Source organism: Watersipora subatra, chromosome 4, assembly GCF_963576615.1.
Source record: "Watersipora subatra chromosome 4, tzWatSuba1.1, whole genome shotgun sequence".
Taxonomy (NCBI): domain Eukaryota; kingdom Metazoa; phylum Bryozoa; class Gymnolaemata; order Cheilostomatida; family Watersiporidae; genus Watersipora; species Watersipora subatra.
Genome location: NC_088711.1, coordinates 40,395,007 through 40,422,569, shown reverse-complemented (window position 1 = coordinate 40,422,569; position 27,563 = coordinate 40,395,007). Strand labels below are relative to the sequence as shown.

At 35.8% G+C, this 27,563-nt stretch overlaps 30 non-coding genes across 30 annotated transcripts; all 30 read right to left on the bottom strand.

Annotated features, from left to right (window-relative positions):
• Positions 1-653: 653 nt before the first annotated feature.
• On the bottom strand, positions 654-725 carry Trnah-gug (transfer RNA histidin (anticodon GUG)). Its single transcript has one exon. It is a non-coding gene; the product is annotated as a tRNA-His (tRNA).
• A 1,577-nt stretch (positions 726-2,302) lies between these two features.
• Trnah-gug (transfer RNA histidin (anticodon GUG)) lies at positions 2,303-2,374 on the bottom strand. Its single transcript has one exon. It is a non-coding gene; the product is annotated as a tRNA-His (tRNA).
• A 485-nt stretch (positions 2,375-2,859) lies between these two features.
• Trnar-gcg (transfer RNA arginine (anticodon GCG)) lies at positions 2,860-2,931 on the bottom strand. The gene has a single exon. It is a non-coding gene; the product is annotated as a tRNA-Arg (tRNA).
• An 824-nt stretch (positions 2,932-3,755) lies between these two features.
• On the bottom strand, positions 3,756-3,827 carry Trnah-gug (transfer RNA histidin (anticodon GUG)). Its single transcript has one exon. It is a non-coding gene; the product is annotated as a tRNA-His (tRNA).
• A 68-nt stretch (positions 3,828-3,895) lies between these two features.
• On the bottom strand, positions 3,896-3,967 carry Trnah-gug (transfer RNA histidin (anticodon GUG)). The gene has a single exon. It is a non-coding gene; the product is annotated as a tRNA-His (tRNA).
• Positions 3,968-5,135: 1,168 nt separating this feature from the next.
• Trnah-gug (transfer RNA histidin (anticodon GUG)) lies at positions 5,136-5,207 on the bottom strand. Its single transcript has one exon. It is a non-coding gene; the product is annotated as a tRNA-His (tRNA).
• A 68-nt stretch (positions 5,208-5,275) lies between these two features.
• Trnah-gug (transfer RNA histidin (anticodon GUG)) lies at positions 5,276-5,347 on the bottom strand. The gene has a single exon. It is a non-coding gene; the product is annotated as a tRNA-His (tRNA).
• A 2,140-nt stretch (positions 5,348-7,487) lies between these two features.
• On the bottom strand, positions 7,488-7,559 carry Trnah-gug (transfer RNA histidin (anticodon GUG)). The gene has a single exon. It is a non-coding gene; the product is annotated as a tRNA-His (tRNA).
• Positions 7,560-7,627: 68 nt separating this feature from the next.
• On the bottom strand, positions 7,628-7,699 carry Trnah-gug (transfer RNA histidin (anticodon GUG)). The gene has a single exon. It is a non-coding gene; the product is annotated as a tRNA-His (tRNA).
• Positions 7,700-8,742: 1,043 nt separating this feature from the next.
• On the bottom strand, positions 8,743-8,814 carry Trnah-gug (transfer RNA histidin (anticodon GUG)). Its single transcript has one exon. It is a non-coding gene; the product is annotated as a tRNA-His (tRNA).
• A 72-nt stretch (positions 8,815-8,886) lies between these two features.
• Positions 8,887-8,958, bottom strand: Trnah-gug (transfer RNA histidin (anticodon GUG)). The gene has a single exon. It is a non-coding gene; the product is annotated as a tRNA-His (tRNA).
• A 2,856-nt stretch (positions 8,959-11,814) lies between these two features.
• Trnah-gug (transfer RNA histidin (anticodon GUG)) lies at positions 11,815-11,886 on the bottom strand. Its single transcript has one exon. It is a non-coding gene; the product is annotated as a tRNA-His (tRNA).
• A 485-nt stretch (positions 11,887-12,371) lies between these two features.
• Trnar-gcg (transfer RNA arginine (anticodon GCG)) lies at positions 12,372-12,443 on the bottom strand. The gene has a single exon. It is a non-coding gene; the product is annotated as a tRNA-Arg (tRNA).
• An 823-nt stretch (positions 12,444-13,266) lies between these two features.
• On the bottom strand, positions 13,267-13,338 carry Trnah-gug (transfer RNA histidin (anticodon GUG)). The gene has a single exon. It is a non-coding gene; the product is annotated as a tRNA-His (tRNA).
• A 68-nt stretch (positions 13,339-13,406) lies between these two features.
• On the bottom strand, positions 13,407-13,478 carry Trnah-gug (transfer RNA histidin (anticodon GUG)). The gene has a single exon. It is a non-coding gene; the product is annotated as a tRNA-His (tRNA).
• Positions 13,479-14,786: 1,308 nt separating this feature from the next.
• Positions 14,787-14,858, bottom strand: Trnah-gug (transfer RNA histidin (anticodon GUG)). Its single transcript has one exon. It is a non-coding gene; the product is annotated as a tRNA-His (tRNA).
• A 72-nt stretch (positions 14,859-14,930) lies between these two features.
• Trnah-gug (transfer RNA histidin (anticodon GUG)) lies at positions 14,931-15,002 on the bottom strand. Its single transcript has one exon. It is a non-coding gene; the product is annotated as a tRNA-His (tRNA).
• Positions 15,003-15,324: 322 nt separating this feature from the next.
• Positions 15,325-15,396, bottom strand: Trnah-gug (transfer RNA histidin (anticodon GUG)). Its single transcript has one exon. It is a non-coding gene; the product is annotated as a tRNA-His (tRNA).
• A 1,028-nt stretch (positions 15,397-16,424) lies between these two features.
• On the bottom strand, positions 16,425-16,496 carry Trnah-gug (transfer RNA histidin (anticodon GUG)). The gene has a single exon. It is a non-coding gene; the product is annotated as a tRNA-His (tRNA).
• Positions 16,497-17,826: 1,330 nt separating this feature from the next.
• Positions 17,827-17,898, bottom strand: Trnah-gug (transfer RNA histidin (anticodon GUG)). Its single transcript has one exon. It is a non-coding gene; the product is annotated as a tRNA-His (tRNA).
• A 2,039-nt stretch (positions 17,899-19,937) lies between these two features.
• Trnah-gug (transfer RNA histidin (anticodon GUG)) lies at positions 19,938-20,009 on the bottom strand. The gene has a single exon. It is a non-coding gene; the product is annotated as a tRNA-His (tRNA).
• Positions 20,010-20,077: 68 nt separating this feature from the next.
• On the bottom strand, positions 20,078-20,149 carry Trnah-gug (transfer RNA histidin (anticodon GUG)). The gene has a single exon. It is a non-coding gene; the product is annotated as a tRNA-His (tRNA).
• A 68-nt stretch (positions 20,150-20,217) lies between these two features.
• Positions 20,218-20,289, bottom strand: Trnah-gug (transfer RNA histidin (anticodon GUG)). The gene has a single exon. It is a non-coding gene; the product is annotated as a tRNA-His (tRNA).
• Positions 20,290-20,357: 68 nt separating this feature from the next.
• On the bottom strand, positions 20,358-20,429 carry Trnah-gug (transfer RNA histidin (anticodon GUG)). Its single transcript has one exon. It is a non-coding gene; the product is annotated as a tRNA-His (tRNA).
• Positions 20,430-21,474: 1,045 nt separating this feature from the next.
• Trnah-gug (transfer RNA histidin (anticodon GUG)) lies at positions 21,475-21,546 on the bottom strand. The gene has a single exon. It is a non-coding gene; the product is annotated as a tRNA-His (tRNA).
• A 629-nt stretch (positions 21,547-22,175) lies between these two features.
• Trnah-gug (transfer RNA histidin (anticodon GUG)) lies at positions 22,176-22,247 on the bottom strand. The gene has a single exon. It is a non-coding gene; the product is annotated as a tRNA-His (tRNA).
• Positions 22,248-22,315: 68 nt separating this feature from the next.
• On the bottom strand, positions 22,316-22,387 carry Trnah-gug (transfer RNA histidin (anticodon GUG)). Its single transcript has one exon. It is a non-coding gene; the product is annotated as a tRNA-His (tRNA).
• Positions 22,388-22,455: 68 nt separating this feature from the next.
• Trnah-gug (transfer RNA histidin (anticodon GUG)) lies at positions 22,456-22,527 on the bottom strand. Its single transcript has one exon. It is a non-coding gene; the product is annotated as a tRNA-His (tRNA).
• Positions 22,528-22,595: 68 nt separating this feature from the next.
• Trnah-gug (transfer RNA histidin (anticodon GUG)) lies at positions 22,596-22,667 on the bottom strand. The gene has a single exon. It is a non-coding gene; the product is annotated as a tRNA-His (tRNA).
• Positions 22,668-23,014: 347 nt separating this feature from the next.
• Positions 23,015-23,086, bottom strand: Trnaq-cug (transfer RNA glutamine (anticodon CUG)). Its single transcript has one exon. It is a non-coding gene; the product is annotated as a tRNA-Gln (tRNA).
• Positions 23,087-27,563: the final 4,477 nt, after the last annotated feature.

Sequence of the window (27,563 nt, the reverse complement as noted above, 5' to 3'; positions counted from 1 at the left end):
ATGAATTACTACCCACTACTATATTATCATAGTTTTAAAATTGCTCGGAGGTTTTTTTTCTTTAATGGAAAAGAAATGCCATGAAAATAATGAAATGCAATGACCAGAATTCGAACCTGGGTTTTCACGGCCACAACGTGACGTTCTGACCACTATTATACTATCATTGCTTACTTTCAAATTTACTGGGATGTTTTTGTATTCCAATGTAAAGTTTTTTTAGCAAGACAATTAAATACCATGACCAGAATTCAAACCCGGATGTTCATGGTTGCAACATGAAATACTAACCACTATTATATTATCATAGTTTTAATTTTGCTCGGATGTTTTTTTGCTTTAATTGAAAAGAATTGTCATAAAAATAACGAAATGGCATGACCAGGATTCGGGACTGGATTTTAATGGTCACAACATGAAGTACTAACCACTATACTATCATGACTTGCTTTCAATTCTGCTGGGATGCTTTTTCGATTTGGCTGAAAAAACGTTGTCATAAAAATATGAAAATACCACGACCAGGATTCGAACCTGGGTTTTCACGGCCACAACGTGAAGTGCTAACCACTATACTGTCATGGCTTGCTTTCAATTCTGCTGGGATGCTTGTTCGATTTAACTGGAAAAACTTTGTCATAAAAATATTAAAATGCCATGACCAGGATTCGAACCTGGGTTTTCACGGCCACAACGTGAAGTACTAACCCCTATACTATCATGGCTTGCTTTAAATTTTTCTGGAAGGCTTTTTGTATTCCAGTGTAAATATTCCGTTATCATGACAATAAATTGCTTTGACTAGAATTTGAATCTGGGTTTTCATGGCTGCAACATAAAATACTAACCACTATATTATCATGGCTCACTTTTCAACATGCTGGGAAGTTTTTTGTTTTCTGATCTAGAAATTTTGTTAGCAGAACATTAGATGCAATGTCTAGGAGTCGAACCTGAGTTTTCTCAGTCACAACAAAAAGTAGCAACCGCTCTACTCTAAAGGCATGCTTTCAAATGTCTCGGGATGCTTTTTGTATTACAGATGTAGAGTTTATTTTCCAAGATTTTAAAATGCCATGACCAGGATTCGAACCTGGCTTTTCACAACATCAATGTGAAGTATTAACCGCTATATTATCGGGGCTTGTTTTTCATTTACTGGGATTGTTTTTGTATTCCAATGTGAACTTTTTGTTAGCGAGACATTAAAATGCCATGACCAGGATTCGAACCCGGCTTTTCATGGTTGCGTAATGAAATACTAACCACTATTATATTGTCATAGTTTTGAAATTGCTCGGAGGTTTTTTTTCTTTAATGGAAAAGAAATGTCATGAAAATAATGAAATGATATGACCAGGGTTCAAACCTTGGTTTTCACGGCCACAACGTGAAGTTCTGACCACTATTATACTATCATTGCTTACTTTCAAATTTACTGGGATGTTTTTGTATTCCAATGTAAAGTATTTTTTAGCAAGACAATAAAATGCCATGACCAGGATTCGAACCTGGCTGTTCATGGTTGCAACATGAAATACTAACCACTATTATATTATCATAGTTTTAATTTTGCTCAGAGGTTTTTTTTGCTTTAATGGAAAAGAATTGTCATAAAAATAATTAAATGCCATGACCAGGAATCGGAACTGGGTTTTAACGGCCACAACATGAAGTACTAACCACTATACTATCATGACTTGCTTTCAATTCTGCTGGGATGCTTTTTCGATTTGGCTGGAAAAACTTTGTCATAAAAATGTTAAATGCAATGACCAGGATTTGAACCTGGGTTTTCACGGCCACAACTACTTTTTTTATTTTATTTACTGGGATTGTTTTTTGTATTCCAATGTGAACTTTTTGTTAGCGAGACATTAAAATGCCATGACCAGGATTCGAACCCGGCTTTTCATGGTTGCGTAATGAAATACTAACCACTATTATATTGTCATAGTTTTGAAATTGCTCGGAGGTTTTTTTCTTTAATGGAAAAGAAATGTCATGAAAATAATGAAATAATATGACCAGGGTTCAAACCTGGGTTTTCATGGCCACAACGTGAAGTTCTGACCACTATTATACTATCATGGCTTGCTTTCAATTCTGCTGGGATGCTTTTTCTATTTGGCTGGAAAAGCTTTGTCATAAAAATAATAAAATGCCATGACCAGGATTCGAACCTGGGTTTTCACGGCCACATCATGAAGTACCAACCACTATACTATAATGGCTTGCTTTCAATTCTGTTGGGATGCTTTTTCTATTTGGCTGGAAAAGCTTTGTCATAAAAATAATAAAATTCCATGACCAGGATTCGAACCTGGGTTTTCACGGCCACAACGTGAAGTACTAACCACTATACTATCATGGCTTGCTTAATAATTTACTGGAACTCTTTTTGTATTCCAGTGTGAAGAATCTGTTAGCACGACAATAAACTGCTTTGACCAAAATTTGAATATGCGTTTTCATGGCTGCAACATAAAATACTAACAATTATACTATCATGGCTCAGTTTCAAACTTGCGTAGGAGTTTTTTGCTTTCCGATGTAAAAGTTTTGTTAGCAAAACATTAAATGCCATAACCAAGACTCGGGACTGGGTTTTCACGGTCGCAACGTGAAGTACTAACCACTATACTATAATGGCTTGCTTTCAATTCTGCTGGGATGCTTTTTCTATTTGGCTGGAAAAGCTTTGTCATAAAAATAATAAAATGCCATGACCAGGATTCGAACCCGGCTTTTCATGGTTGCGTAATGAAATACTAACCACAATTATATTATCATAGTTTTAAATTTGATCGGAGACTTTTTTTGCTTTAATGGAAAAGTAATGTCATAAAAATAATAAAATGCCATGACTAGGTATCGAACCTGGGTTTTCACGGTCGCAACGTGAAGTACTAACCACTATACTATCATGGCTTGCTTTCATTTCTGCTGGGATGCTTTTTCGATTTGGCTGTAAAAACTTTGTTATAAAAATATTAAAATGCCGTGACCAGGATTCAAACCTGGGTTTTCACGGCCACAACGTGAAGTACTAACCACTATTATACTATCACTGTTTACTTTCAAATTTACTGGGATGTTTTTGTATTCCAATGTAAAAGATTTTTAGAAAGACAATAAAATGCCATGACCAGGATTCGAACCTTGGTTTTCACAACATCAACGTGAAGTACTAACCGCTATATTGTCATGGCTTTTTTTTTTATTTACTGGGATTGTTTTTGTATTCAAATGTGAACTTTTTGTTAGCGAGACAATAAAATGCCATGCTTTTTGTATTACATATGCGGAGTTTTTTACGCAAAATTATAACATGCCATGACCAGGATTCGAACCTAAGTTTTCAGGGCCAAAACGTGAAGTACTGACCACTATTATACTATCATTGTTTACTTTCAAATTCACTGGGATGTTTTTGTATTCCAATGTAAAGTTTTTTTAGCAAGACAATTAAATGCCATGACCAGGATTCAAACCCGGCTGTTCATGGTTGCAACATGAAATACTAACCACTATTATATTATCATAGTTTTAATTTTGCTCGGAGGTTTTTTTTGCTTTAATGGAAAATAATTGTCATAAAAATAATGAAATGCCATGACCAGGAGTCGGAACTGGGTTTTCACGGCCACAACGTGAAGTACTAACCACTATACGATCATGGCTTGCTTTCAATTCTGCTGGGATGCTTTTTCGATTTGGCTGCAAAAACTTTTATTGTCATAAAAATATTAAAATGCCATGACCAGGATTCGAACCTGGGTTTTAACGGCCACAACGTGGAGTACTAACCACTATACTATCATGGCTTGCTTTCAATTCTGCTGGGATGCTTTTTCTATTTGGCTGGAAAAGCTTTGTCATAAAAATAATAAAATGCCATGACAAGGATTCGAACCTGGGTTTTCACGGCCACAACATGAAGTACTAACCACTATACTATCATGGCTTGCTTTCATTTCTGCTGGGATGCTTTTTGTATTCCAGTGTAAAGATTTTGTTATCACGACAATGAACTGCTTTGACTAGAATTTGAATCTGAGTTTTCATGGCTGCAACATAAAATACTAACAATTATAGGATCATGGCTCACTTTCCATCTTGCTGGAAAGTTTTTTGTTTTCTGATCTAGAAGTTTTTTATCAGAACATTAGATGCAATGACTAGGAGTCGAACCTGAGTTTTATCAGTCACAACAAAAAGTAGCAACCGCTCTACTCTAAAGGCATGCTTTCAAATTTCTCGGGGTGCTTTTTGTATTACAAATGTAGAGTTTATTTTCCAAGATTTTAAAATGCCATGACCAGGATTCGAACCTGACTTTTCACAACATCAGAGGTGAAGTATTAACCGCTATATTATCGTGGCTTGTTTTTTATTTACTGGGATTGTTTTTGTATTCCAATGTGAACTTTTTGTTAGCGAGACATTAAAATGCCATGACCAGGATTCGAACACGGCTTTTCATGGTTGCGTAATGAAATACTAACCACTATTATATTACCACAGAGGTTTTTTTTCTTTAATGGAAAAGAAATGTCATGAAAATAATGAAATGATATGACCAGGGTTCAAACCTGGGTTTTCACGGCCACAACGTGAAGTTCTGACCACTATTATACTATCATTGCTTACTTTCAAATTTACTGGGATGTTTTTGTATTCCAATGTAAAAAAAATTTTAGCAAGACAATAAAATGCCATGAACAGAATTCAAACCCGGCTTTTCATGGTTGCAACATGAAATACTAACCACTATTATATTATCATAGTTTTGATTTTGCTCAGAGGTTTTTTTTTGCTTTAATGGAAAATAATTGTCATAAAAATAATGAAATGATATGACCAGGGTTCAAACCTGGGTTTTCACGGCCACAACGTGAAGTTCTGACCACTATTATACTATCATTGCTTACTTTCAAATTTACTGGGATGTTTTTGTAATCCAATGTAAAAAAATTTTTAGCAAGACAATAAAATGCCATGAACAGAATTCAAACCCGGCTGTTCATGGTTGCAACATGAAATACTAACCACTCTTAAATTATCATAGTTTTAACTTTGCTCAGAGGTTTTTTTTGCTTTAATGGAAAAGAATTGTCATAAAAATAATGAAATGCCATGACCAGAGTTCGAACCTGGATTTTCACGGCCACAACGTGAAGTACTAACCACTATACTATCATGGCTTGCTTTCAATTCTGCTGGGATGCTTTTTCTATTTGGCTGGAAAAACTTTGTCATAAAAATATTAAAATGCAATGACCAGGATTTGAACCTGGGTTTTCACGACCACAACATGAAGTACTAACCACTATACTATCATGGCTTGCTTTCAATTCTGCTGGGATGCTTTTTCGATTTGGCTGCAAAACATTTTGTTAGCGAACCCGGCTGTTCATGGTTGCGTAATGAAATACTAACCACTATTATATTGTCATACTTTTGAAATTGCTCGGAGGCTTTTTTTGCTTTAATGGAAAAGTATTGTCATAAAAGTAACAAAATGCCATGATCAGGATTCGGAACTGGGTTTTGTCGGCCGCAACGTGAAGTACTAACCACTATACTATCATGGCTTGCTTTCAATTCTGCTGGGATGCTTTTTCGATTTGGCTGGAAAAACTTTTATTGTCATAAAAGTATTAAAATGCCATGACCAGGATTCGAACATGGGTTTTCACAACCACAACGTATAGCCATGAACCACTATACTATCATGGCTTGCTTAATAATATACTGGAACTCTTTTTGTATTCCAGTGTGAAGAATCTGTTAGCACGACAATAAACTGCTTTGACCAAGATTTGAATCTGGGTTTTCATGGCTGCAACATAAAATACTAACAATTATACTATCATGGCTCAGTTTTAAACTTGCTTAGGAGTTTTTTGCTTTCCGATGTAAAAGTTTTGTTAGCAAAACATTAAATGCCATGACCAGGACTCGGGACTGGGTTTTCATGGCCACAACATGAAGTACTAACCACTATACTATCATGGCTTGCTTTCAATTCTGCTGGGATGCTTTTTCGATTTGGCTGCAAAAACTTTTATTGTTAGCACGACAATAAACTGCTTTGACCAAGATTTGAATCTGGGTTTTCATGGCTGCAACATAAAATACTAACAATTATACTATCATGGCTCAGTTTTAAACTTGCTTAGGAGTTTTTTGCTTTCCGATGTAAAAGTTTTGTTAGCAAAACATTAAATGCAATGACCAGGATTCAAACCTGGGTTTTCACGGCCACAACGTGAAGTACTAACCACTATACTATCACGGCTTGCTTAATATTATACTGGAATGCTTTTTGTATTCCAGTGTAAAGATTTTGTTATCACGACAATGAACTGCCTTGACTAGAATTTGAATCTGGGTTTTCATGGCTGCAACATAAAATACTAACCACTATATTATCATGGCTCACTTTCCAACTTGCTGGCAAGTTTTTTGTTTTCTGATCTAGAAGGTTTGTTAGCAGAACATTAGATGCCATGACTAGGAGTCGAACCTGAGTTTTCTCGGTCACAACAAAAAGTAGTAACCGCTGTACTCTAAAGGCATGCTTTCAAATGTGTCGGGATGCTTTTAGCATTACATATGGGAGTTTTTTACGCGAAATTATAAAATGCCATGACCAGGATTCGAACCTAGGTTTTCACGGCCACAACGTGACGTACTAACCACTATTATACAACCACTGTTTACTTTCAAATTTACTGGGATGTTTTTCTATTCCAATGTAAATTTTTTTTAGCAAGACAATAAAATACCATGACCAGGATTCGAACCTTGGTTTTCACGACATCAACGTGAAGTACCAACTGCTATTTTATCATGGCTTATTTTTTATTTACTGGGATTGTTTCTGTATTCCAAAGTGAATTTTTTGTTAGCGAGACAATAAAATGCCATGAACAGGATTCGAACCCGGCTTTTCATGGTTGGATCATGAAGTACTAACCACTACTATATTCTCATAGTTTTGAAATTGCTCGGAGGTTTTTTTTCTTTAATGGAAAAGAAATGTCATGAAAACAATGAAATGCAATGACCAGGATTCGAACCTGGGTTTTCACGGCCACAACGTGACGTTCTGACCACTATTATACTATCATTGCTTACTTTCAAATTTACTGGGATGTTTTTGTATTCCAATGTAAAGTCTTTTTTAGCAAGACAATAAAATGCCATGACCAGAATTCAAACCCGGCTTTTCATGGTTGCAACATGAAATACTAACCACTATTAAATTATCATAGTTTTAACTTTGCTCAGAGGTTTTTTTTGCTTTAATGGAAAAGAATTGTCATAAAAATAATGAAATGCCATAACCAGGAATCGGAACTGGGTTTTAACGGCAACAACATGAAGTACTAACCACTATACTATCATGACTTGCTTTCAATTCTGCTGGGATGCTTTTTCGATTTGGCTGGAAAAAATTTGTCATAAAAGTAATAAAATGCCATGACCAGGATTCGAACCTGGGTTTTCACGGCCACAACGTGAAGTACTAACCACTATACTATCATGGCTTGCTTTCAATTCTGCTGGGATTTTTTTTCAATTTGGCTGGAAAAACTTTGTCATAAAAATATTAAAATGCCATGACCAGGATTCGAACCTGGGTTTTCACGGCCACAACGTGAAGTACTAACCACTATACTATCTTGGCTTGCTTAAAATATTACTGGAATGCTTTGTGTATTCCAGTGTAAAGATTCCGTTATCACGACAATAAATTGCTTTGACTAGAATTTGAATCTGGGTTTTCATGGCTGCAACATAAAATACTAACCACTATATTATCATGGCTCGCTTTCCAACTTGCCTGGAAGTTTTTTGTTTTCTGATCTATAAGTTATTTTATCAGAACATTAGATGCAACGACTAGGAGTCGAACCTGAGTTTTCTCAGTCACAACAAAAAGTAACAACCGCTCTACTTTTAAGGCATGCTTTCAAATGTCTCGGGATGCTTTTTGTATTTCAAATGCGGAGTTTATTTTGCAAGATTTTAAAATGCCATGACCAGGATTCGAACCTGGCTTTTCACAACATCAATGTGAAGTATTAACCGCTATATTATCGTGGCTTGTTTTTTATTTACTGGGATTGTTTTTGTATTCCAATGTGAACTTTTTGTTAGCGAGACATTAAAATGCCATGACCAGGATTCGAACCCGGCTTTTCATGGTTGCGTAATGAAATACTAACCACTATTATATTGTCATAGTTTTGAAATTGCTCGGAGGCTTTTTTTGCTTTAATGGAAAAGTATTGTCATAAAAATAACAAAATGCCATGATCAGGATTCGGAACTGGGTTTTTGTCGGCCACAACAAGAAGTACCAACCACTATACTATAATGGCTTGCTTTCAATTCTGCTGGGATGCTTTTTCTATTTGGCTGGAAAAGCTTTGTCATAAAAATAATAAAATGCCATGACCAGGATTCGAACCCGGCATTTCATGGTTGCATAATGAAATACTAACCACAATTATATTATCATAGTTTTAAATTTGATCGGAGACTTTTTTTGCTTTACTGGAAAAGTATTGTCATAAAAATAATAAAATGCCATGACTAGCTATCGAACCTGGGTTTTCACGGCCACAACGTGAATTACTAACCACTATACTATCATGGCTTGCTTTCATTTCTGCTGGGATGCTTTTTCGATTTGGCTGTAAAAACTTTGTTATAAAAATATTAAAATGCCATGACCAGGATTCAAACCTGGGTTTTCACGGCCACAACGTGAAGTACTAACCACTATACTATCATGGCTTGCTTTCAATTCTGCTGAGATGCTTTTTCGATTTGGCTGGAAAAACTTTTATTGTCATAAAAATATTAAAATGCCATGACCAGGATTCGAACCTGGGTTTTCACGGCCACAACGTGAAGTACTAACTACTATACTATCATGGCTTGCTTAATAATTTACTGGAACTCTTTTTGTATTCCAGTGTGAAGAATCTGTTAGCACAACAATAAACTGCTTTGACCAAAATTTGAATATGGGTTTTCATTGCTGCAACATAAAATACTAACAATTATACTATCATGGCTCAGTTTTAAACTTGCTTAGGAGTTTTTTGCTTTCCGATGTAAAAGTTTTGTTAGCAAAACATTAAATGCCATGACTAGGAGTCGAACCTGAGTTTTCTCGGTCACAACAAAAAGTAGTAACCGCTGTACTCTAAAGGCATGCTTTCAAATGTGTCGGGATGCTTTTAGTATTACATATGGGAGTTTTTTACGCGAAATTATAAAATGCCATGACCAGGATTCGAACCTAGGTTTTCACGGCCACAACGTGACGTACTAACCACTATTATACAACCACTGTTTACTTTCAAATTTACTGGGATGTTTTTCTATTCCAATGTAAATTTTTTTTAGCAAGACAATAAAATACCATGACCAGGATTCGAACCTTGGTTTTCACGACATCAACGTGAAGTACTAACTGCTATATTATCATGGCTTATTTTTTATTTACTGGGATTGTTTCTGTATTCCAAAGTGAATTTTTTGTTAGCGAAACAATAAAATGCCATGAACAGGATTCGAACCCGGCTTTTCATGGTTGGATCATGAAGTACTAACCACTACTAAATTCTCATAGTTTTGAAATTGCTCGGAGGTTTTTTTTCTTTAATGGAAAAGAAATGTCATGAAAACAATGAAATGCAATGACCAGGATTCGAACCTGGGTTTTCACGGCCACAACGTGAAGTACTAACGACTATACTATCATGGCTTGCTTGAAATATTACTGGAATGCTTTTTGTATTCCAGTGTAAAGATTCCGTTATCACGACAATAAATTGCTTTGACTAGAATTTGAATCTGGGTTTTCATGGCTGCAACATAAAATACTAACCACTATATTATCATGGCTCACTTTCCAACTTGCCTGGAAGTTTTTTGTTTTCTGATCTATAAGTTATTTTATCAGAACATTAGATGCAATGACTAGGAGTCGAACCTGAGTTTTCTCAGTCACAACAAAAAGTAACAACCGCTCTACTTTTAAGGCATGCTTTCAAATGTCTCGGGATGCTTTTTGTATTTCAAATGCGGAGTTTATTTTGCAAGATTTTAAAATGCCATGACCAGGATTCGAACCCGGCTTTTCATGGTTGCGTAATGAAATACTAACCACTATTATATTGTCATAGTTTTGAAATTGCTCGGAGGTTTTTTTTCTTTAATGGAAAAGAAATGTCATGAAAATAATGAAATGATATGACCAGGGTTCAAACCTGGGTTTTCACGGCCACAACGTGAAGTTCTGACCACTATTATACTATCATTGCTTACTTTCAAATTTACTGGGATGTTTTTGTATTCCAGTGTAAAGTTTTTTTTAGCAAGACAATAAAATGCCATGACCAGAATTCAAACCCGGCTGTTCATGGTTGCAACATGAAATACTAACCACTATTATATTATCATAGTTTTAATTTTGCTCAGAGGTTTTTTTTGCTTTAATGGAAAATAATTGTCATAAAAATAATGAAATGCCATGACCAGGAATCGGAACTGGGTTTTAACGGCCACAACATGAAGTACTAACCACTATACTATCATGGCTTGCTTTCAATTCTGCTGGGATGCTTTTTCGATTTGGCTGGAAAAACTTTGTCATAAAAATGTTAAAATGCAATGACCAGGATTTGAACCTGGGTTTTCACGGCCACAACGTGAAGGACTAACCTATATAATATCATGACTTGCTATCAAGCCTGCTGGGATGCTTTTTCTAATTGATTGCAAAAATTTTGTCATGAAAATAATAAACTGCCATGACCAAGATACGAACCTGGGTTTTCACGGCCACAACGTCAAGTACTAACCACTATACTATCATGGCTTGCTTTAAATTTTACTGGAATGCTTTTTGTATTCCAGTGTAACGATTCCGTTATCACGACAATAAATTGCTTTGACTAGAATTTGAATCTGGGTTTTAAAGGCTGCAACATAAAATACTAACAATTATAGGATCATGGCTCACTTTCCATCTTGCTGGGAAGTTTTTTGTTTTCTGATCTAGAAGGTTTGTTAGCAGAAATTTAGATGCCATGACTAGGAGTCGAACTTGAGTTTTCTCGGTCACAACAAAAAGTAATAACCGCTTTACTTTTAAGGCATGCTTTCAAATGTCTCGGGATGCTTTTTGTATTACAGATGTAGAGTTTATTTTCCAAGATTTTAAAATGCCATGACCAGGATTCGAACCTGGCTTTTCACAACATCAATGTGAAGTATTAACCGCTATATTATCGGGGCTTGTTTTTTATTTACTGGGATTGTTTTTGTATTCCAATGTGAACTTTTTGTTAGCGAGACATTAAAATGCCATGACCAGGATTCGAACCCGCCTTTTCATGGTTGCGTAATGAAATACTAACCACTATTATATTGTCATAGTTTTGAAATTGCTCGGAGGTTTTTTTCTTTAATGGAAAAGAAATGTCATGAAAATAATGAAATGATATGACCAGGGTTCAAACCTGGGTTTTCATGGCCACAACGTGAAGTTCTGACCACTATTATACTATCATGGCTTGCTTTCAATTCTGCTGGGATGCTTTTTCTATTTGGCTGGAAAAGCTTTGTCATAAAAATAATAAAATGCCATGACCAGGATTCGAACCTGGGTTTTCACGGCCACATCATGAAGTACCAACCACTATACTATAATGGCTTGCTTTCAATTCTGTTGGGATGCTTTTTCTATTTGGCTGGAAAAGCTTTGTCATAAAAATAATAAAATTCCATGACCAGGATTCGAACCTGGGTTTTCACGACCACAACGTGAAGTACTAACCACTATACTATCATGGCTTGCTTAATAATTTACTGGAACTCTTTTTGTATTCCAGTGTGAAGAATCTGTTAGCACGACAATAAACTGCTTTGACCAAAATTTGAATATGCGTTTTCATGGCTGCAACATAAAATACTAACAATTATACTATCATGGCTCAGTTTCAAACTTGCGTAGGAGTTTTTTGCTTTCCGATGTAAAAGTTTTGTTAGCAAAACATTAAATGCCATGACCAAGACTCGGGACTGGGTTTTCACGGTCGCAACGTGAAGTACTAACCACTATACTATAATGGCTTGCTTTCAATTCTGCTGGGATGCTTTTTCTATTTGGCTGGAAAAGCTTTGTCATAAAAATAATAAAATGCCATGACCAGGATTCGAACCCGGCTTTTCATGGTTGCGTAATGAAATACTAACCACAATTATATTATCATAGTTTTAAATTTGATCGGAGACTTTTTTTGCTTTAATGGAAAAGTAATGTCATAAAAATAATAAAATGCCATGACTAGGTATCGAACCTGGGTTTTCACGGTCGCAACGTGAAGTACTAACCACTATACTATCATGGCTTGCTTTCATTTCTGCTGGGATGCTTTTTCGATTTGGCTGTAAAAACTTTGTTATAAAAATATTAAAATGCCATGACCAGGATTCGAACCTGGGTTTTCACGGCCACAACGTGAAGTACTAACCACTATTATACTATCACTGTTTACATTCAAATTTACTGGGATGTTTTTGTATTCCAATGTAAAAGATTTTTAGAAAGACAATAAAATGCCATGACCAGGATTCGAACCTTGGTTTTCACAACATCAACGTGAAGTACTAACCGCTATATTGTCATGGCTTTTTTTTTATTTACTGGGATTGTTTTTGTATTCAAATGTGAACTTTTTGTTAGCGAGACAATAAAATGCCATGCTTTTTGTATTACATATGCGGAGTTTTTTACGCAAAATTATAACATGCCATGACCAGGATTCGAACCTAAGTTTTCAGGGCCAAAACGTGAAGTACTGACCACTATTATACTATCATTGTTTACTTTCAAATTCACTGGGATGTTTTTGTATTCCAATGTAAAGTTTTTTTAGCAAGACAATTAAATGCCATGACCAGGATTCAAACCCGGCTGTTCATGGTTGCAACATGAAATACTAACCACTATTATATTATCATAGTTTTAATTTTGCTCGGAGGTTTTTTTTGCTTTAATGGAAAATAATTGTCATAAAAATAATGAAATGCCATGACCAGGAGTCGGAACTGGGTTTTCACGGCCACAACGTGAAGTACTAACCACTATACTATCATGGCTTGCTTTCAATTCTGCTGGGATGCTTTTTCGATTTGGCTGCAAAAACTTTTATTGTCATAAAAATATTAAAATGCCATGACCAGGATTCGAACCTGGGTTTTAACGGCCACAACGTGGAGTACTAACCACTATACTATCATGGCTTGCTTTCAATTCTGCTGGGATGCTTTTTCTATTTGGCTGGAAAAGCTTTGTCATAAAAATAATAAAATGCCATGACAAGGATTCGAACCTGGGTTTTCACGGCCACAACATGAAGTACTAACCACTATACTATCATGGCTTGCTTTCATTTCTGCTGGGATGCTTTTTGTATTCCAGTGTAAAGATTTTGTTATCACGACAATGAACTGCTTTGACTAGAATTTGAATCTGAGTTTTCATGGCTGCAACATAAAATACTAACAATTATAGGATCATGGCTCACTTTCCATCTTGCTGGAAAGTTTTTTGTTTTCTGATCTAGAGGTTTTTTATCAGAACATTAGATGCAATGACTAGGAGTCCAACCTGAGTTTTATCAGTCACAACAAAAAGTAGCAACCGCTCTACTCTAAAGGCATGCTTTCAAATTTCTCGGGGTGCTTTTTGTATTACAAATGTAGAGTTTATTTTCCAAGATTTTAAAATGCCATGACCAGGATTCGAACCTGACTTTTCACAACATCAGAGGTGAAGTATTAACCGCTATATTATCGTGGCTTGTTTTTTATTTACTGGGATTGTTTTTGTATTCCAATGTGAACTTTTTGTTAGCGAGACATTAAAATGCCATGACCAGGATTCGAACCCGGCTTTTCATGGTTGCGTAATGAAATACTAACCACTATTATATTACCACAGAGGTTTTTTTTCTTTAATGGAAAAGAAATGTCATGAAAATAATGAAATGATATGACCAGGGTTCAAACCTGGGTTTTCACGGCCACAACGTGAAGTTCTGACCACTATTATACTATCATTGCTTACTTTCAAATTTACTGGGATGTTTTTGTATTCCAATGTAAAAAAAATTTTAGCAAGACAATAAAATGCCATGAACAGAATTCAAACCCGGCTTTTCATGGTTGCAACATGAAATACTAACCACTATTATATTATCATAGTTTTGATTTTGCTCAGAGGTTTTTTTTTGCTTTAATGGAAAATGATTGTCATAAAAATAATGAAATGATATGACCAGGGTTCAAACCTGGGTTTTCACGGCCACAACGTGAAGTTCTGACCACTATTATACTATCATTGCTTACTTTCAAATTTACTGGGATGTTTTTGTATTCCAATGTAAAAAAATTTTTAGCAAGACAATAAAATGCCATGAACAGAATTCAAACCCGGCTGTTCATGGTTGCAACATGAAATACTAACCACTCTTAAATTATCATAGTTTTAACTTTGCTCAGAGGTTTTTTTTGCTTTAATGGAAAAGAATTGTCATAAAAATAATGAAATGCCATGACCAGGATTCGGGACTGGGTTTTAACGGCCACAACGTGAATTACTAACCACTATACTATCATGGCTTGCTTTCAATTCTGCTGGGATGCTTTTTCGATTTGGCTGGAAAAACTTTGTCATAAAAATATTAAAATGCAATGACCAGGATTTGAACCTGGGTTTTCACGACCACAACATGAAGTACTAACCACTATACTATCATGGCTTGCTTTCAATTCTGCTGGGATGCTTTTTCTATTTGGCTGGAAAAACTTTTATTGTCATAAAAGTATTAAAATGCAATGACCAGGATTTGAACCTGGGTTTTCACGACCACAACATGAAGTACTAACCACTATACTATCATGGCTTGCTTTCAATTCTGCTGGGATGCTTTTTCGATTTGGCTGCAAAACATTTTGTTAGCGAACCCGGCTGTTCATGGTTGCGTAATGAAATACTAACCACTATTATATTGTCATACTTTTGAAATTGCTCGGAGGCTTTTTTTGCTTTAATGGAAAAGTATTGTCATAAAAGTAACAAAATGCCATGATCAGGATTCGGAACTGGGTTTTCACGGCCACAACGTGAAGTACTAACCACTATACTATCATGGCTTGCTTTCAATTCTGCTGGGATGCTTTTTCGATTTGGCTGCAAAAACTTTTATTGTCATAAAAATATTAAAATGCCACGACCAGGATTCGAACCTGGGTTTTCACGGCCACAACGTGAAGTACTAACCACTATACTATCATGGCTTGCTTAACATTTTACTGGAATGCTTTTTGTATTCCAGTGTAAAGATTTTGTTATCACGACAATGAACTGCTTTGACTAGAATTTGAATCTGAGTTTTCATGGCTGCAACATAAAATACTAACAATTATAGGATCATGGCGCACTTTCCATCTTGCTGGGAAGTTTTTTGTTTTTTGATCTAGAAGTTCTTTATCAGAACATTAGATGCAATGACTAGGAGTCGAACCTGAGTTTTATCAGTCACAACAAAAAGTAGCAACCGCTCTACTCTAAAGGCATGCTTTCAAATTTCTCGGGGTGCTTTTTGTATTACAAATGTAGAGTTTATTTTCCAAGATTTTAAAATGCCATGACCAGGATTCGAACCTGGCTTTTCACAACATCAGAGGTGAAGTATTAACCGCTATATTATCGTGGCTTGTTTTTTATTTACTGGGATTGTTTTTGCATTCCAATGTGAACTTTTTGTTAGCGAGACATTAAAATGCCATGACCAGGATTGGAACCCGGCTTTTCATGGTTGCGTAATGAAATACTAACCACTATTATATTACCACAGAGGTTTTTTTTCTTTAATGGAAAAGAAATGTCATGAAAATAATGAAATGATATGACCAGGGTTCAAACCTGGGTTTTCACGGCCACAACGTGAAGTTCTGACCACTATTATACTATCATTGCTTACTTTCAAATTTACTGGGATGTTTTTGTATTCTAATGTAAAGTATTTTTTAGCAAGACAATAAACTGCCATGACCAGAATTCAAACCCGGCTGTTCATGGTTGCAACATGAAATACTAACCACTATTATATTATCATAGTTTTAACTTCGCTCAGAGGTTTTTTTTGCTTTAATGGAAAAGAATTGTCATAAAAATAATGAAATGCCATGACCAGGGTTCGGAACTGGGTTTTTGTCGGCCACAACATGAAGTACTAACCACTATACTATCATGGCTTGCTTTCAATTCTGCTGGGATGCTTTTTCGATTTGGCTGGAAAAACTTTGTCATAAAAATGTTAAAATGCAATGACCAGGATTTGAACCTGGGTTTTCACGACCACAACATGAAGTACTAACCACTATACTATCATGGCTTGCTTTCAATTCTGCTGGGATGCTTTTTCGATTTGGCTGCAAAACTTTTATTGTCATAAAAATATTAAAATGCCATGACGAGGATTCGAACCTGGGTTTTCATGGCCACAACGTGAAGTACTAACCACTATACTATCATGGCTTGCTTAATATTTTACTGGAATGCTTTTTGTATTCCAGTGTAACGATTCCGTTATCACGACAATAAATTGCTTTGACTAGAATTTGAATCTGGGTTTTCAAGGCTGCAACATAAAATACTGACAGTTATAAGATCATGGCTCACTTTCCATCTTGCTGGGAAGTTTTTTGTTTTCTGATCTAGAAGTTTTTTTATCAGAACATTAGATGCAATGACTAGGAGTCGAACCTGAGTTTTCTCAGTCACAACAAAAAGTAGCAACCGCTCTACTCCAAAGGCATGCTTTCAAATGTCTCGGGATGCTTTTTGTATTTCAAATGCGGAGTTTATTTTGCAAGATTTTAAAATGCCATGACCAGGATTCGAACCTGGCTTTTCACAACATCAATGTGAAGTATTAACCGCTATATTGTCGTGGCTTGTTTTTTATTTACTGGGATTGTTTTTGTATTCCAATGTGAACTTTTTGTTAGCGAGACATTAAAATGCCATGACCAGGATTCGAACCCGGCTTTTCATGGTTGCGTAATGAAATACTAACCACTATTATATTGTCATAGTTTTGAAATTGCTCGGAGGCTTTTTTTGCTTTAATGGAAAAGTATTGTCATAAAAGTATTAAAATGCTATGACCAGGATTCGAACCTGGGTTTTCACGGCCACAACGTATAGCCATGAACCACTATACTATCATGGCTTGCTTAATAATATACTGGAACTCTTTTTGTATTCCAGTGTGAAGAATCTGTTAGCACGACAATAAACTGCTTTGACCAAGATTTGAATCTGGGTTTTCATGGCTGCAACATAAAATACTAACAATTATACTATCATGGCTCAGTTTTAAACTTGCTTAGGAGTTTTTTGCTTTCCGATGTAAAGGTTTTGTTAGCAAAACATTAAATGCCATGACCAGGACTCGGGACTGGGTTTTCATGGCCACAACATGAAGTACTAACCACTATACTATCATGGCTTGCTTTCAATTCTGCTGGGATGCTTTTTCGATTTGGCTGCAAAAACTTTTATTGTTAGCACGACAATAAACTGCTTTGACCAAGATTTGAATTTGGGTTTTCATGGCTGCAACATAAAATACTAACAATTATACTATCATGGCTCAGTTTTAAACTTGCGTAGGAGTTTTTTGCTTTCCGATGTAAAAGTTTTGTTAGCAAAACATTAAATGCCATGACCAGGATTCGAACCTGGGTTTTTACAGCCACAACGTGAAGTACTAACCACTATACTATCACGGCTTGCTTAATATTATACTGGAATGCTTTTTGTATTCCAGTGTAAAGATTTTGTTATCACGACAATGAACTGGCTTGACTAGAATTTGAATCTGGGTTTTCATGGCTGCAACATAAAATACTAACCACTATATTATCATGGCTCACTTTCCAACTTGCTTAGGAGTTTTTTGTCTTCTGATCTAGAAATTTGTTAGCATAACATTAGATGCCTCGACTAGGAGTCGAACCTGAGTTTTCTCGGTCACAACAAAAAGTAGTAACCGCTTTATTCTAAAGGAATGCTTTATAATGCGTCGGAATGCTTTTTGTATTACATATGCGGAGTTTTTTACGCAAAATTATAAATTGCCATGACCTGGATTCGAACCTTGGTTTTCACGACATCAACGTGAAGTACTGACCACTATAATTATACTATCATTGTTTACTTTCAAATTTGCTGGGATGTTTTTGTATTCCAATGTAAATTTTTTTTTAGCAAGACAATAAAATGCCGTGACCAGGATTCGAACCTTGGTTTTCACGACATCAACGTGAAGTACTAACCGCTATATTATCATGGCTTGTTTTCTATTTACTGGGATTGTTTTTGTATTCCAATGTGAATTATTTGTTAGCGAGACAATAACATGCCATGAACAGGATTCGAACCCGGCTTTCCACGGCCACAAGGTGAAGTACTAATTGTTACAATAATGGTCACGGCTTGCTTAAAATACTTACTGGGCTGTCGTTTGCATTCCAATGTGAAGTTTTTTTTGCAAGACAGTGAAAGGTTAAGACCAGAACTCGGAGCTGGGTTTTTCTCGGCTGCAACATGTAATAATAACCGTTATTCTATCATTGCGTTATTTCAAATTCACTGGGATGTTTTTTGTATTCCAATGTAAATATTCTGTTAGCAAAACAATAAAATGCTTTGACAAGGATTCGAATCTGAATCTTTATGGCTGCAAAATAAAATACTAACCACTATATTATAATGGCTCACTTTCAAGCTTGCTAATATGTTTCTTGTTTTCCAATGTAAAAACTTTTTAAGCAGGACATTAAATGCCATGACCCGGATTTGAACCTGGGTTTTCACGGCCACAACACAAAGGACTAATTAATATAATAATTATCATGGCTTGCTTTTAAATTCACTGAGTTGCTTTTTCTAAGTGATTGGAAAGATCTTGTCATAAAACTAATAAAATGCCATGAACGGAATTCGAACCTGGGTTTTCACAGCAACAACATGAAGTAATAACCACTATACTATAATTGCTAGCTTTCAAACTTTCTGGTATGCTATTTCTAATTGATGGGAAAAACTTTGTCGTACAAATAATAAAATCACAAGACCAGGAGTTGAACCTGGGTTTTCACGACCACAACATGAAGTACTAACCACTATACTATCATGTCTTGCTTTAAATGTTACTGGAATGCTTTTTGTATTCCGGTGTAAAGATTCCGTTATCATGACAATAAACTGCTTTGACTAGAATTTGAATCTGGGTTTTCATGGCTGCAACATAAAATACTAACAATTATACGATCATGGTTCACTTTCCAACTTGCTGGGAAGTTTTTTGTTTTCTGATCTAGAAGGTTTGTAAGCAGAACATTAGATGCCATGACTTGGAGTCAAACCTGAGTTTTCTCGGTCACAACAAAAAGTAGTAACCGCTTTATTCTAAAGGAATGCTTTATAATGTGTCGGGATACTTTTTGTATTACATATGCAGAGTTTTTTACGCAAAATTATAAATTGTCACGACCTGGATTCGAACCTTGGTTTTTACGACATCAACGTGAAGTACTGACCACTATAATTATACTATCATTGTTTACTTTCAAATTTACTGGGATGTTTTTGTATTCCAATGTAAAGTTTTTTTAGCAAGACAAAAAAATGCCATGACCAGGATTCAAACCCGGCTGTTCATGGTTGCAACATGAAATACTAACCACTATTATATTATCATAGTTTTAATTTTGTTCGGAGGTTTTTTTTGCTTTAATGGAAAATAATTGTCATAAAAATAATGAAATGCCATGACCAGGATGCGAACCTGGGTTTTCACGTCCACAGCGTGAAGTACTAATCACTATACTATCATGGCTTGCTTTCAATTCTGCTGGGATGCTTTTTCGATTTGGCTGGAAAAACATTGTCATAAAAATATTAAAATGCCATGACCAGGATTCGAACCTGGGTTTTCATGGCCACAACGTGAAGTACTAACCACTATACTATCATGGCTTGCCTGCAACTCTGCTGGGATGCTTTTTCGACTTCGCTGGAAAAACTTTGTCATAAAAATATTAAAATGCCATGATCAGGATTCGAACCTGGGTTTTCACGGCCACAACGTGAAGTACTAACCACTATACTATCATGGCTTGCTTTCAATTCTGCTGGAATTTTTTTTCGATTTGGCTGGAAAAACTTTGTCATAAAAATATTAAAATGCCATGACCAGGATTCGAACCTGGGTTTTCACGGCCACAACGTGAAGTACTAACCACTATTCTATCATGGCTTGCTTAAAATATTACTGGAATGCTTTTTGTATTCCAGTGTAAAGATTCCGTTATCACGACAATAAATTGCTTTGACTAGAATTTGAATCTGGGTTTTCATGGCTGCAACATAAAATACTAACCACTATATTATCATGGCTCACTTTCCAGCTTGCTTAGGACTTTTTTGCTTTCCGATGTAAAAGCTTTGATAGCAAGACATTAAATGCCATGACCAGAATTCGAACCTGGGTTTTCACGGCCAGAATGTGAAGTACTAACCATTATACTATCATGGCTTGCTTTAAATTTTACTGGAATGCTTTTTGTATTCTAGTGTAAAGATTCTGTCATCATGACAATAAATTGCTTTGACTAGAATTTGAATCTGGGTTTTCATGGCTGCAACATAAAATACAAACCATTATACTATCATGGATCAGTTTCAAACTTGCTGGGAAGTTTTTTGTTTTCTGATATAGAAGTTTTGTTAGCGAGACATTAGATGCCATGACCAGGATTCGACCCTGGGTTTTCACAGTCACAACAAGAAGTAGTAACTGCTCTACTCTAAAGGCATGCTTTCAAATGTGTTGGGATGCTTTTTGTCTTACAAGTGCGGAGTTTTTTTCTGCAAGATTATAAGTTGCCATGACAAAAATTCACACTTTGGTTTTCACTGCCACAACGTGAAGTAATACCCGCTATGCTTTTATAGCTTGCTTTCAAGTTTGCTGGGGTGCTTTTTCTACTTGATTGGAAAAGTTTTGCAACAAAAATAAAAAATGCCACGACCAGATTTCGAAACTGGGTTTTCACGGCCACAACGTGAAGTACTAACCATTATACTATCATGGCTTGCTTAAAATATTACTGGAATGCTTTTTGTATTCCAGTGTAAAGATTCCGTTATCACGACAATAAATTGCTTTGACTAGAATTTGAATCTGGGTTTTCATGGCTGCAACATAAAATACTAACCACTATATTATCATGGCTCACTTTCCAACTTGCTTAGGAGTTTTTGGTTTTCCGATGTAAAAGCTTTGATAGCAAGACATTAAAAGCCATGACCAGAATTCGAACCTGGGTTTTCACGACCACAACGTGAAGTACTAACCACTATACTATCATGGCTTGCTTTAAATTTTACTGGAATGCTTTTTGTATTCCAGTGTAAAGATTCGGTTATCATGACAATAAATTGCTTTGACTAGAATTTGAATCTGGGTTTTCATGGCTGCAACATAAAATACTAACAATTATACGATCATGGTTCACTTTCCAACTTGCTGGGAAGTTTTTTGTTTTTTGATCTAGAAGGTTTGTAAGCAGAACATTAGATGCCATGACTTGGAGTCAAACCTGAGTTTTCTCAGTCACAACAAAAAGTAGTAACCGCTTTATTCTAAAGGAATGCTTTATAATGTGTTGGAATGCTTTTTGTATTACATATGCGGAGTTTTTTACGCAAAATTATAAATTGCCATGACCTGGATTCGAACCTTGGTTTTCACGACATCAACGTGAAGTACTGACCACTATAATTATACTATCATTGTTTACTTTCAAATTTACTGGGAAGTTTTTGTATTCCAATGTAAAGTTTTTTTAGCAAGACAATTAACTGCCATGACCAGGATTCAAACCCGGCTGTTCATTGTTGCAACATGAAATACTAACCACTATTATATTATCATAGTTTTAATTTTGCTCGGAGGTTTTTTTTGGTTTAATGGAAAATAATTGTCATAAAAATAATGAAATGCCATGACCAGGATGCGAACCTGGGTTTTCACGTCCACAGCGTGAAGTACTAATCACTATACTATCATGGCTTGCTTTCAATTCTGCTGGGATGCTTTTTCGATTTGGCTGGAAAAACATTGTCATAAAAATATTAAAATGCCATGACCAGGACTCGAACCTGGGTTTTCACAATCACAACGTGAAGTACTAACCACTATACTATCATGGCTTGCCTGCAATTCTGCTGGGATGCTTTTTCGACTTGGCTGGAAAAACTTTGTCATAAAAATATTAAAATGCCATGACCAGGATTCGAACCTGGGTTTTCACGGCCACAACGTGAAGTACTAACCACTATACTATCATGGCTTGCTTTCAATTCTGCTGGGATTTTTTTTCGATTTGGCTGGAAAAACTTTGTCATAAAAATATTAAAATGCCATGACCAGGATTCGAACCTGGGTTTTCACGGCCACAACGTGAAGTACTAACCACTATACTATCATGGCTTGCTTAAAATATTACTGGAATGCTTTTTGTATTCCAGTGTAAAGATTCCGTTATCACGACAATAAATTGCTTTGACTAGAATTTGAATCTGGGTTTTCATGGCTGCAACATAAAATACTAACCACTATATTATCATGGCTCACTTTCCAACTTGCTGGCAAGTTTTTTGTCTTCTGATCTAGAAATTTTGTTAGCATAACATTAGATGCCATGACTAGGAGTCGAACCTGAGTTTTCTCGGTCACAACAAATAGTAGTAACCGCTCTACTCTAAAAGCATCCTTTCAAATGTGTCGGGATGCTCTTTGTATTACATATGCGGAGTTTTTTACTCAAAATTATAAAATGCCATGACCAGAATTCGAACCTGGGTTTTCACGGCCAGAACGTGAAGTACTAACCACTATACTATCATGGCTTGCTTTAAATTTTACTGGAATGCTTTTTGTATTCCAGTGTAAAGATTCGGCTATCATGACAATAAATTGCTTTGACTAGAATTTGAATCTGGGTTTTCATGGCTGCAACATAAAATACTAACCACTATATTATCATGGCTCACTTTCCAACTTGCTGGCAAGTTTTTTGTCTTCTGATCTAGAAATTTTGTTAGCATAACATTAGATGCCATGACTAGGAGTCGAACCTGAGTTTTCTCGGTCACAACAAATAGTAGTAACCGCTCTACTCTAAAAGCATCCTTTCAAATGTGTCGGGATGCTTTTTGTATTACATATGCGGAGTTTTTTACTCAAAATTATAAAATGCCATGACCAGAATTCGAACCTGGGTTTTCACGGCCAGAACGTGAATTACTAACCACTATACTATCATTGCTTGCTTTAAATTTTACTGGAATGCTTTTTGTATTCCAGTGTAAAGATTCGGTTATCATGACAATAAATTGCTTTGACTAGAATTTGAATCTGGGTTTTCATGGCTGCAACATAAAATACTAACCACTATATTATCATGGCTCACTTTCCAACTTGCTGGCAAGTTTTTTGTCTTCTGATCTAGAAATTTGTTAGCATAACATTAGATGCCATGACTAGGAGTCGAACCTGAGTTTTCTCGGTCACAACAAATAGTAGTAACCGCTCTACTCTAAAAGCATCCTTTCAAATGTGTCGGGATGCTTTTTGTATTACATATGCGGAGTTTTTTACTCATAATTATAAAATGCCATGACCAGGATTCGAACCTAGGTTTTCACGGCCACAACGTGAAGTACTAACCACTATTATACTATCACTGTTTACTTTCAAATTTGCTGGGATGTTTTTGTATTCCAATGTAAATTTTTTTTTAGCAAGACAATAAAATGCCGTGACCAGGATTCGAACCTTGGTTTTCACGACATCAACGTGAAGTACTAACCACTATATTATCATGGCTTGTTTTTTATTTACTGGGATTGTTTTTGTATTCCAATGTGAATTATTTGTTAGCGAGACAATAACATGCCATGAACAGGATTCGAACCCGGCTTTCCACGGCCACAAGGTGAAGTACTAATTGTTACAATAATGATCACGGCTTGCTTAAAATACTTACTGGGCTGTCGTTTGCATTCCAATGTGAAGTTTTTTTTTGCAAGACAGTGAAAGGTTAAGACCAGAACTCGGAGCTGGGTTTTTCTCGGCTGCAACATGTAATAATAACCGCTATTCTATCATTGCGTACTTTCAAATTCACTGGGATGTTTTTTGTATTCCAATGTAAATATTCTGTTAGCAAAGCAATAAAATGCTTTGACAAGCATTCGAATCTGAATCTTTATGGCTGCAAAATAAAATACTAACCACTATATTATAATGGCTCACTTTCAAGCTTGCTAATATGTTTCTTGTTTTCCAATGTAAAAACTTTTTAAGCAGGACATTAACTGCCATGACCCGGATTTGAACCTGGGTTTTCACGGCCACAACACAAAGGACTAATTAATATAATAATTATCATGGCTTGCTTTTAAATTCACTGAGTTGCTTTTTCTAAGTGATTGGAAAGATCTTGTCATAAAACTAATAAAATGCCATGAACGGAATTCGAACCTGGGTTTTCACAGCAACAACATGAAGTAATAACCACTATACTATAATTGCTAGCTTTCAAACTTTCTGGTATGCTATTTCTAATTGATGGGAAAAACTTTGTCGTAAAAATAATAAAATCACAAGACCAAGAGTTGAACCTGGGTTTTCACGACCACAACGTGAAGTACTAACCACTATACTATCATGGCTTGCTTTAAATGTTACTGGAATGCTTTTTGTATTCCGGTGTAAAGATTCCGTTATCATGACAATAAACTGCTTTGACTAGAATTTGAATCTGGGTTTTCATGGCTGCAACATAAAATACTCACAATTATACGATCATGGCTCACTTTCCAACTTGCTGGGAAGTTTTTTGTTTTCTGATCTAGAAGGTTTGTTAGCAGAACATTAGATGCCATGACTAGGAGTCGAACCTGAGTTTTCTCGGTCACAACAAAAAGTAGTAACCGCTCTACTCTAAAGGCATGCTTTCAAATGTGTCAGTATGCTTTTTGTATTGTAAATGCGGAGTTTATTTTCGCAAGATTTTAAAATGCCATGACCAGAATTCGAACCGGGGTTTTCACGACATCAACGTGAAGTACTAACCGCTATATTATCATTGCTTGTTTTTTATTTACTGGGATTGTTTTTGTATTCCAATGTGAATTTTTTGTTAGCGAGACATTAAAATGCCATGACCAGGACTCGAACTCAGCTTTTCATGGTTGCGTAATGAAATACTAACCACTATTATATTGTCATAGTTTTGAAATTGCTTGGAGGCTTTTTTTGCTTTAATGGAAAAGTATTGTCATAAAAATAACGAAATGCCATGACCAGGATTCGAACCTGAATTTTTACAGCGACAACAAGTAATAATAACCGCTATAATATAATGGGTTGAATTTAAATTTACTAGATTATAAGTTGCCATGACCAGAGTTCGAACCTGGTTATTCACAACAACAACATGAAGTACTAACCGCTACACGATCATGGTTTGTTTTTTATTCACTGGGATTGTTTTTGTATTCCGATGTGAATTTTTTGTTAGCGAGACAATGAAATGCCATGACCCGGATTCAAACATGGCGTTTCATGGCTAAAACATGAAATACTAACCAATATATTATCATGGTTTTAAATTTGCTCGGAGTCTTGTTATGTTGGAATGAAAAAATGTTGTCATATAAATAATAAAATGCCTTGACCAGGATTCAAATTTGTGTTTTCACAGCCACAACGTGAAGTACTAACCACTATACTATCATGGCTTGCCTTTCAAGTTTCTGGGATGCTTTTTCTAAATGATTGAAAAAATTTTGTCATAAAAATAATTTAATGCCATGACCAGGATTTGAACCTGTGTTTTCACGGCCACAACGTGAAGTATTAATCACTATACTATCATGGCTTGCTTTAAATTTTACAGGAATGCTTTTTGTATTCCAGTGTAAACATTCTGTTGTAACGATAATAAAATGCTTTGACTAGGATTTGAATCTGGGTTTTCATGGCTGCAACATAAAATACAAACCATTATACTATCATGGATCAGTTTCAAACTTGCTGGGAAGTTTTTTGTTTTCTGATATAGAAGTTTTGTTAGCGAGACATTAGATGCCATGACCAGGATTCGAACCTGGGTTTTCACAGTCACAACAAGAAGTAGTAACTGCTCTACTCTAAAGGCATGCTTTCAAATGTGTTGGGATGCTTTTTGTCTTACAAGTGCGGAGTTTTTTTCTGCAAGATTATAAGTTGCCATGACAAAAATTCACACTTTGGTTTTCACTGCCACAACGTGAAGTAATACCCGCTATGCTTTTATAGCTTGCTTTCAGGTTTGCTGGGGTGCTTTTTCTACTTGATTGGAAAAGTTTTGCAACAAAAATAAAAAATGCCATGACCAGATTTCGAAACTGGGTTTTCACGGCCACAACGAGAATTAGTAACCGCTATACTATGTTGGCATGCTTTTAATTGTGTTGGGATGCTTTTTCTATTTGATTGGAAAAGTTTTGCAACAAAAATAATAAAATGCCATGACCTGGATTCGAACCTGGGTTTTCACGGCCACAACATGATGTACTAATTAGTATAATCGTTGTCATGGCTTGCTTTTAATTTTAATTGGTTGCTTTTTCTAAGTGATTGGAAAAATTTTGTCATAAAACTAATAAAATCCATGACCAGAATTTGAACCTGAGTTTTAACAGCCACAAAGTGAAGTACTAACCATGATACTATCATGGCTTGCTTTCATTTTTGCTAGGATGCTTTTTCTATTTGACTCGAAAAGTTTTGTCATAAAAATAATAAAATGTCATGATCAGGATTCGAGCCTGGGTTTTCACGGCCACAACACGAAGCACTAACCACTATTCTACTATTACTAGCTGTGTTACCCGGCGTTGCTCGGCTGTTAAAAATGAGCTTATCAACAAAGGAAGTTAAAGACAGTTGCCTGCTACTTGCTATTAGCCTTGCACATTGCTAATTGGTAATTTGAGTAAGCTTATTAATAAGAGCTATCGCTTCTTATTACGTTACGCTCTCACTTTGAGTCGTGACGAAGAGTTGTATTGCATTTGCTTCCATATAGCGACATATATTGCTTAATGAATACATCAAGCTCTTGTAGCTGAATTGGCAAGACATCAGACTGGCGAAGCAGAGAGTCTGAGATCAGATCTTGGTGTAACCATTTTGCTGTTCCAAGATATTAATCAATAGATATAGTTTGACAAACATCAGGACAGACCAATTTTCAGAGAAAGATATATATAGATGAAGGCTAATCTTATTGCCGGAAAGTTGTCTGCTTCGGCCTGCAGTTGGCACGCACTAGCA